The sequence below is a fragment of the Wyeomyia smithii genome, chromosome 2, assembly GCF_029784165.1.
Source record: "Wyeomyia smithii strain HCP4-BCI-WySm-NY-G18 chromosome 2, ASM2978416v1, whole genome shotgun sequence".
In the NCBI taxonomy this organism is placed as follows: Eukaryota; Metazoa; Arthropoda; class Insecta; order Diptera; family Culicidae; genus Wyeomyia; species Wyeomyia smithii.
Genome location: NC_073695.1, coordinates 253,520,202 through 253,529,704, shown reverse-complemented (window position 1 = coordinate 253,529,704; position 9,503 = coordinate 253,520,202). Strand labels below are relative to the sequence as shown.

Below are 9,503 nucleotides of genomic sequence, written 5' to 3'. Positions count from 1 at the left end.
TAGTTCGAACATTATACCGCCTAGTGTTGGTAGTTCGAAAATGACCGTTAATATGGGTAAGCAAAACACGCTAGAAAATAATTGTACACCTATCACTCCAGCTAATATTGCTACCGAAAATATTTTTTCTAATGTCAACTGCCTGGGGCCTATTACGGCAGGTAAACTTTCTTTTTTGCAACAGGCAATGTTCGATCTTATGAACGCCATGTTGCAGGCAAAATCAATGTTTGAAGCCATTCAAATAGGCACAAATTTTACTATTAAAATTGTTTCTAATTTAAAATTTAGCAATGATTTTAAATAAAACAATTAAAATATTAAATTGGAATGCTCGCTCATTGAAGGCCAATGAGAATGAGCTTTTTAATTTTTTAACAGTAAATAATGTGCATATTGCAATTATTACTGAAACATTTTTGAAACCTAACATAAAATTGAAATATGATCCCAATTACGTGGTTCATAGATATGATAGGATTCAAGGTTCCGGCGGTGGAGTTGCAATTGTTATTCATCGCCGAATCAAACATCGTGCTCTTCCCCATCTTGAGACGAAAGTTATTGAAACTTTGGGAATTGAAGTTCAAACTGAACTTGGTATTTTATTCATTGCCGCAGCATATTTACCATTTCAATGCACACGCGAGCTCAAAAATTATTTTAAAGGTGATTTACAAAAACTCACCAGAAATCGTTCGAAATTTCTCATAATCGGCGATTTTAACGCTAAACATCGTTCATGGAATAATTCTCAAAGTAATTCCAATGGAAAAATTTTATTCAATGATTGTTCTTCAGGATACTATTCTATTTTGTCTCCGAATAGTCCTACATGCTTTTCTTCTGTAAGAAACCCTTCAACAATTGATTTGGTGCTAACAGATCAAAGTCATGTGTGTAGTGATTTGATCACACATGCTGACTTTGATTCTGACCATCTTTCAATAACTTTTTCTTTATCACATGAATCAGTTTTAAACCCTATGAGCTCTGTTTTTAATTATAACAAGGCTAATTGGGAAAGATACAAAACTCATATTGAGAGAAATTTCAATAATGAGCTTGATTTGCAAAACGAAGTGAATATTGATTCCGCTTTGGAAGCATTAAAATGTGCAATTGTTGATGCCAGGAATTATTCTGTTCCAAAGGCTCAAGTGAAATTTGATTCATCAATAATTGACGAAAATCTTCAACTTCTAATTCGTTTGAAAAATGTCCGCAGACGTCAATATCAACGTTCTCGTGACCCTGTTTTTAAAACTATTTATAAAGATTTACAGAAATAGATTAAACATAGATTTACTCTTCTGAGAAATCAAAATTTTGAGACTAAAGTTGAAAAATTGAAACCATATTCAAAACCACTTTGGAAGCTGTCGAAGATTCTTAAGAAACCTTCAAAGCCTATTCCAGTTTTAAAAGATGGTGAACGTTTTCTTGTATCCAATGAACAAAAGGCTCAAAGACTTGCTCAGCAGTTTGAGAGTGTTCATAACTCAAATTTGAATTTTGTGAGTCCAATTGAAAATGAAGTCACACGTCAATTTGATTTAATTTCTTCCCAGAATTTTTTACCTGCAGAAATAATTGAAACTAACTTGAATGAGATTAAATCAATTATTAAAAATTTCAAAAATATGAAAGCACCTGGTGACGATGGAATCTTTAATATACTAATCAAACATCTCCCTGAGAGCACAATGGAATTTTTCAATTGCTGCTTCAAAATTGCATATTTTCCCAAATTATGGAAAAATGCAAAAATTACTCCAATTTTAAAGCCGGATAAGAATCCAGCTGAAGTTTCAAGTTACCGACCAATCAGTTTGCTTTCTTCAATAAGTAAACTGTTTGAGAGAATTATTCTTAACAGAATGATGTCACACATCAACGAAAATTCAATTTTTGCAAATGAACAGTTTGGATTTCGCCATGGGCATTCCACTACTCATCAATTGCTCAGAGTTACTAATATGATACGAGCTAACAAATCTGAAGGTTATTCCACTGGAGCTGCTCTTTTAGACATAGAAAAAGCATTCGACAGTGTTTGGCATAAAGGTTTGATTGCGAAATTGCAAACTTTTAATTTTCCAATTTTCCTAATCAAAATTTTAAAAAATTATCTTACTGATCGAACTCTGCAGGTTGTCTATCAGAATTCAAAATCTGATAGATTTCCTGTCAGAGCAGGTGTACCTCAAGGTTCAGTCATGGGGCCAGTCCTGTACAACATATTCACTTCAGATCTTCCTGATTTGCCTCCAGGATGCACAAAGTCATTGTTCTGCGATGACACAAGCATTTCCGTAAAAGGAAAAAGCCTTCGTGTCATATGCAGTCGATTGCAGAAAAGTTTAGATATTTTTTCTTCCTACTTGCAAAAGTGGAAAATCTCTCCCAATGCTTCTAAAACTCAAATGATGATTTTTCCGCATAAGCCTAGGGCGTCTTTCCTCAAGCCAAACAATAATCACGTTGTCAAGATGAATGGGGTTATTTTAAGTTGGTCCGACAAGGTTAAGTACTTGGGACTAATTTATGATAAAAAACTTATTTTCAAAGAGCACATTGAGAGTATACAAGCCAAGTGCATCAAATATACGAGATGTTTATATCCTCTCATTAACAGGAATTCTAAACTTTGTTTAAAGAACAAACTTTTGATTTACAAACAAATTTTTAGACCAGCAATGCTTTATGCTGTACCGATCTGGTCAAGTTGCTGTTCAACAAGGAAGAAAACGCTCCAAAGGATTCAGAATAAAATTCTGAAAATGATTTTGAAGCGTCCTCCTTGGTTTGGTACACTCGAATTACATAGACTTACTGGTGTTGAACCATTAGAAGCTATGTCAAATAAAATTATTAACAATTTTCGACAAAAATCGTTGCAATCCTCAATTGCTACGATAAGCTCTCTTTATAGCCAATAAGTTAGCAATTAAGTTAGTTGTAAGTTTACTTCCCCTTTTCTGACAAGTAGGTTTAAATCCCTACGAATGATAAGTCCTTATTGCGAAAGCAAACAAATCCTAACAATTAAAATTTCAAATTTCTAACAGTGTTGAGAAGTCACCATTTGTGATTGGACACACATACTCATTATTTACTAATATTTATCATAAATACTTAAGCTACTAACAAATCCCCCCTTAAAAAAAAAAAAAAAAAAAAAAAGATTATCTCAAAAAACCCACTTCTAAAAATTTACCTTTTTTCTATTACATAATATTAACTGAACATTCATAACTGTTTGAACTTGGAGAAATAAAAAATAAAACAGGTAAAATTTAAAAAGTTAAGTTTTTTAAGACCGAAAACGCTATAGCGATCAATCAGACGGTTTTGGCTCTAGAATTATGTTTATGCTTAATAGGCACTTTTTTGGAATGTAGCACCTAGGCTTTGCCTTTCACCGTTTCATGTTATACTGGTCCTTAAAATAAGATTTTTTTAAATATCCAAATAACTATAGTACTTGGAAGGCAACATTGTTCAGTATATATTTATATATCACAAACGCTTCGATCAATTTCGCAAAGTTATTTTGATAGTTATACATCATGCGCAGGTTCCGTCTGATAGTTTTCGCTTAAATGCGATCTGGGAATGTATGAAATGTGATATTTTTAACATTTTTCGACTATAACATGGTCTGTGTGGAAGCTATCTTTTTTGTGTCTTCTACAAAGTTGTGTTTTGATAATATGCAAGTCCATGCTGAAAATTGCTACTTTCTAAATGTTGAAGCTTTTTAAATATTCAAAGAATCGAATGTGAAGGACTAGTCTGATGCGGAACGGTGTGTCTACAAAACAAGAGATGATAGCAGAAAAAAATATTCAGCAAAGTTTTTTTTGACACTTTCCGCAACTTTACTGAATACACCATTTCTCACCACTTAGTTCCGAACTAAAAGTTGTTGTCATTTTTAAGGGGTTTTCCATACTAAATATCCTTTAAAGATAGTACCACTAAGCAGGGATGTAACATGCAAATCTAAACACTGAATTGGGGAAGAAAATTGATCTTTTTCAAGTCTCAATTACTCTATTAGTTTCCAACGGATTTTCTTCGTTTTTGCAGCAATCGATTGGGAAATAGGCTGCAGATCCACAAAAATGTAGAAAATTATGATTTAATTGGGTCCTAATGCTATACCAGTTTTTATATAACATTTGAAAAAGCCGCGTTTTCTGAGCAAAACGTGATTTTAAAAAAAATGTTTATCGTTTTCCTTCGATTTTTAAATGAAGAATTAAAAACTGCTCGAAATGCCTTAAATGACAGTTCTCTCATATACCGTACATGGGCGAAACGTCATCTAAAACCTTTCGAGCAGTTTTTAATTCTTCATTTAAAAATCGAAGGAAAACGATAAACATTTTTTAAAAATCACGTTTTGATCAGAAAACTGCACTCTTCCAGCTGATATATAAAAATCAGAAAACCGTATGAAACTTTAGGACCCCATTATGCGAACTGTTATACCATTGAGAATTAACAAATTTTTTCAAAATGAAAAATTCGATCGATTAAACCTGAAATTAATGCTTGCTTTCCCTATCGACCGAACAATATACCTTATACTCATTGGGCTATATACAGGTCGGACTCGATTATCCGGAACATCGAAAAAATTTTCTTTCCGCTAAATCGAGTTTTCCGGATAATCGAATCACACAAAAAATATTGAAATTTTGCGATTCACGAACACAAAATAAATATTTTTTTCTTTATTTTACTTGTATGATGCAGTGGCGTAACCAGAAGTTGTTTTTGAGGCGAAAAGGAGTAAAATCTTAAAAAGCAAAAAAAAAATTGTACATTGATTATTTTCACTTAATTCGAACATGTTCCAAACATGCCGAAAGTGGCTTAAATGGTAACAAATATGCCAGAAGGGATGGCAAAGGCGAAATTTCGGAATAAAAATTGAAAACGGACACCAAAAAAATGAAATTCCGGATAACCGAGTCTAAAATTCCGGATTATCGAGTTTCCGGAGAATCGAGTCCGACCTGCACAAGCCACCTTTCGTTAAAATAAATCATTTTACTAGCGAATAGTGCGGTAGCGACTAGTGTTGTATTTAAGTTTCAACAAAAATCGCTGTTTGCAGTCGAACACATAATTCACATGCAAAATATCGGTTTAAAATATGTACAGAAATTTCAAGCGTAACTTTTGCGAAAAGTTTTGAAATTTTGCATAACCAAAATTTCTGATAAAAATCATAAAAATGACATTTCTCGCAAATTAACTTGATGGATTTTTTGAGTTTTTTAAACCAGATTCGATTCAGTGTGCCCAATTTCAATACTGCTTGAATAGTTGAACGTCCCACGTAAACGGAATTTTTTGGTCGCTAACTCAAAATGTAACCACGAATCGGAAATCATTTCGGCAGGATTCTGGAGGAGTTCAAAAATTTTCATTTGCGCTTGAGAACATGAAAGTTGAATAATGCGTTCTGCAGAAAAATGTATTTTTTCCTGTGTGTTCTCATCGCTGCGACCAGAGTCATTTGGTCTATTGTGATATTGCCCATATTTCTTCCGTACTCGGCACTTCATATTATTGTCAGTATCACTATTGAAGCAAGTGATATGCTTATCATTTATATCCATGCTTGTGTGTGAGTTTTATCCTTTCGTTTCAAACTTACTGCTCTTTTATGCCGAGCTTCTCTTCATCCTACAAATACCGCCCAAATGTAATTCCCTAAACTTCCATAAGTTACTCAGACCAGTTTAATTATAAAGGGGACCTATTTTTGTTAGGAGGAGAGTCAACAAAGAACTTTAGAATTTAGCTTGGATATGTGGAGAGGAGCCTGAGAATAAATCCATGTTAGGGTCCTTTGACAATCAAATAGCCTGATTCTACTAAAATTCCACGACCATCCGCTTGTCAAAACGCTCTCTGTAGACTTGCGGCCACGGAGCTTCGTAGCGTAACAAACACATACAGACATTGGTCAACTCGTCGAGCTGATTCAATTGGTATATGTATACTTGATCCTTTGGTATTCGGAAACATTTCTAATTTTGTCAAGCGAAAAAATTATAAATAGCACAGCTTTATTTAAATAATATGGATATTAAAAATATTTTCGTTGTTGAAGATGAAATTATCATATAACTTTTATAATGTCGTAATAAGTTTTACTCGATAAACCCTTTCAAATCCCATAAAAAATTGTTGTTTTTTATTGAATCCTCGTATAACATGGAAGACATAGCAAAACTACTTAGTACGTCATAATTTGAAATTTGAATTTGAATGAAAATTTTTTTCGAAGCTTAAATTTGCTACACAGCACGATACACAAACACTCTTCCTGGTAATACAACGAAGTACCAGCTCAGTTCATTGAACATTTTGATATGTTTTATTCACGTAACTGAAAGAACTCCTGCTTATAAAGGTAGACAACTCCTACGGATAAAGACAAAATTCGTATCAGTGTTATGAACAGAATCCAATACTTTTAAGCTCCATTGATGCAATATTTTGCAGGCTTACGAAGACTGGTAACAAGGTAACCGTGTTTGTATGTCATATTTAAGGGATTAGATTACAAAACACACTCAAGAAACATTTGTTCCCGTGATCAGCTAATTATGCAAGATAATCCGAAACAGCCAAGTCCACTTCCACGAATGGCACTTTTTATTGACGATAAACGATAAGCCACACCATCGATGTTCTCGAGAGCTGTTTGATTCCCTACAATGTTGCAGCACCATTTCCAGCCTCCAAGCAACAATGTAAAATTTTCCTCAGAAGAACCAGAAACCCGGCAGATGATTCAACCTGCCAACAATCCCGAACCCAACAACACCGATTCGTTTTCTTCGATAAGTCGCTCCGGCAAATGGTAAGCAGAAAAAAAAACAAGCCATCCCCGTTAACCGCTGCATCGCGTCAATAAATTTCCTCTTATAAACAAATTAACCACAATCTTTCGCTATTACTGCGCTCGCTCTCCGCTCTTCATCTCGCGCGGCTTCTCGACAGCAAGCAACGCGCCAGTTCATTTGGACCTCGAATTAATCCGTGCTGCGTCTCGGCTTGCTATGCAGCCTGCAGGAAAAACCATTCCGGATGGCTTTTCAACAGATGGGACCTACCGCAAACTAGGTATAGACAAAGACGGCGATGGGATGCGAGTGCACTTGCGACCAGATCGATCGTGCTGAGTGGCGAAAGAAGTTCGGGAATAAAATAATACTCAATCATGAATGAGAAATTGGCTCTCTGCTAGGCTCGAGCAAGCGCGGCACGGAACACGTAAGGCCTATTGCGAGTAGAAAACTACCAGTTGGACGGCATTATGGCGACCGCGCGCGGTGAACGCTAATGGGCAGGAAAAAGAGTTAATCTTTATTCATTTTCAGATGCTGCGAGTGGCCGCGAGCGATTTAATGTTCGATGTACGGGCTGAATTTATGTTGGCCGGTTCTTCGTGGCACTTGTGCTGACCCGCAGCGAATCGTTGCACTGGATGCCCCGTGGTATTGCATGCGGTTAAATTGAAGGTTTTGTAGTGGTATTTGAAGGAAAACGAACTCGGTTAGTTTAAATTTTGGTCACTGAAGACCCACTGTTCGACGCATCAAGAAGATACTGCCAACTACTGCCAGTGCGAATTGTATGTGATTGCACTTGGATCGGCCATTAGCTCTTGTCCCTGATGCTGTTTTGCATGTTATTTCGACTTGCCTGATCTCGAGGCAACGGAAAACAAGTGATAAATTTCCAAACAAGTGAATAACTTAAAGGATTTACCTTCTTTCGTGCCGATCCCAGTGACAGTCTCTCGCTTTTCGCATTAAGTGAACGAACACAACGAGATAAAAAAAAACAGTACCATTTTTGCTTGAAGTTGGGCGAAATCTGGAACGAGAGGAGTGCCTGCCGGAACAAGGTTCAGTTAATTATGATGTCGCTGATAACGATACGCAAAATAACATAGCTAGAGGTGTTAATGTAATTTATCACAAAATTTGACTGTAACTTCTGCTCTGGTAGCGATTTTGTAGAAGAAGATGATCAATTTCTGATGCAATCAGGTCAGTAGGAGCACAAGGTCTTTAAATATAAATAAACATTTTTTAAATTGTGAAAAAACAGTCACCAAGGGTTAGAAAAGCTAGTCTGTTTTTTTTAAGTTATTTATTTTATTTTACTAATCAGTGATCCACCGCATCGGAAATCAAATTGTTTCGAATCATTCGTTTTCGGCCATCCTAGTAGAGCTTGATGTGGAAACTCACCTTCTTTAGCATCCTCGCCATCTACAATAAAACTAACGGATCGGGAGCAGTTGAACGCCTCGAATATTATCGGAGTGGGGTCCAATGTCAGTGGAATGGCCGCAGATCCGTGGATCGTCTGATTCCGATATTTTGAACAATCTGGGAAGTATTTTAGCAACATCACTTTTTGAATGCCGAAACACATTATCACTCCACACTTACTAATTTGTGAAATACGCTAGCCTGATCAAATATTGATTTCAACGGAAGGAAGAATAAAAACAAAATAAAATTATACACAATCTGACCATGAATCAACTTTATGCATACCTTGAACTAAACTTGTAATGCATAGCAAGTGCACGCATCGAGCAAATGTGGCTAACTTCATTGTCGTTTCATTAAACCAGGCACTGAATCGAGATGAAGACTTGGAGCAGCAATAGTAAACTGGATCGATCGGAAGGAACGACAGTCAGCTATATAGCAGATCCATTACTAAAGACATGGAGAGCCGAGGCAGATAGATGACCCCTTGCGTTTTTATACTTAAATATTCTGAATCTCATTATACTGAAATATTGTGAATCTAATTCCTTTGAAACAGTGGCATTCAACTTTTTCACTCATTTCTCAGAGTGCGAAGCAAAAATTAGCGCATGGTGACGATTAGCCTTGGAAGACCAACAAACCAGCTCCCGCGATTAATTAAACGTGTAGAATTTTACAAGAGCCAAAATTACAATAAGAAGATTAAGGTTTTAAGGCAGTAAAATCATTCGACGTTTTGGTCATAATTATAATTCCTTTTTTAATATCCAACAGCGCGATGCTGCGATTGTGTGTTGCGTGGTATGAAAACCTGTAAGAAGATTGGCAGTTTAAAGGGGAAGCATAAATTCTTGTTGCCTCTCACTGTACTTGGTCATTCAAGAAAAAAATCCATATTACTTTTATTCTGGTCAACGCAAAAAAAACGTCTTCAACGTCTTCAATTGCCACTCGCCAATCAAGGCAGCATGATTAATTGATTGGGATGTCTTCCTTTTGGAAAAGAACAAACTTTCCCATCATGTCAACTGTAATTACTGTCCCATTAGAGCACTGTTTGACCCCGTTTCCTAGCCAACCGGGGCGAGGGCCCGGTAAATGGACTCATCAATTATACAATTAACTCCCGCAAACAATACCGCGCCTAATTCCCATACACTTCATAAATCACGAAGCAAA

General features: G+C 35.9%; 1 long non-coding RNA gene across 1 annotated transcript; it reads right to left on the bottom strand.

Annotated features, from left to right (window-relative positions):
• Positions 1 to 8,214: 8,214 nt before the first annotated feature.
• LOC129719475 (uncharacterized) lies at positions 8,215 to 8,743 on the bottom strand. The gene is made up of 3 exons (XR_008727219.1): positions 8,604 to 8,743; positions 8,496 to 8,516; positions 8,215 to 8,432 (listed from the first exon to the last, which is right to left on the bottom strand). It is a non-coding gene; the product is annotated as an uncharacterized LOC129719475 (long non-coding RNA).
• Between the last annotated feature and the right edge of the window lie 760 nt (positions 8,744 to 9,503).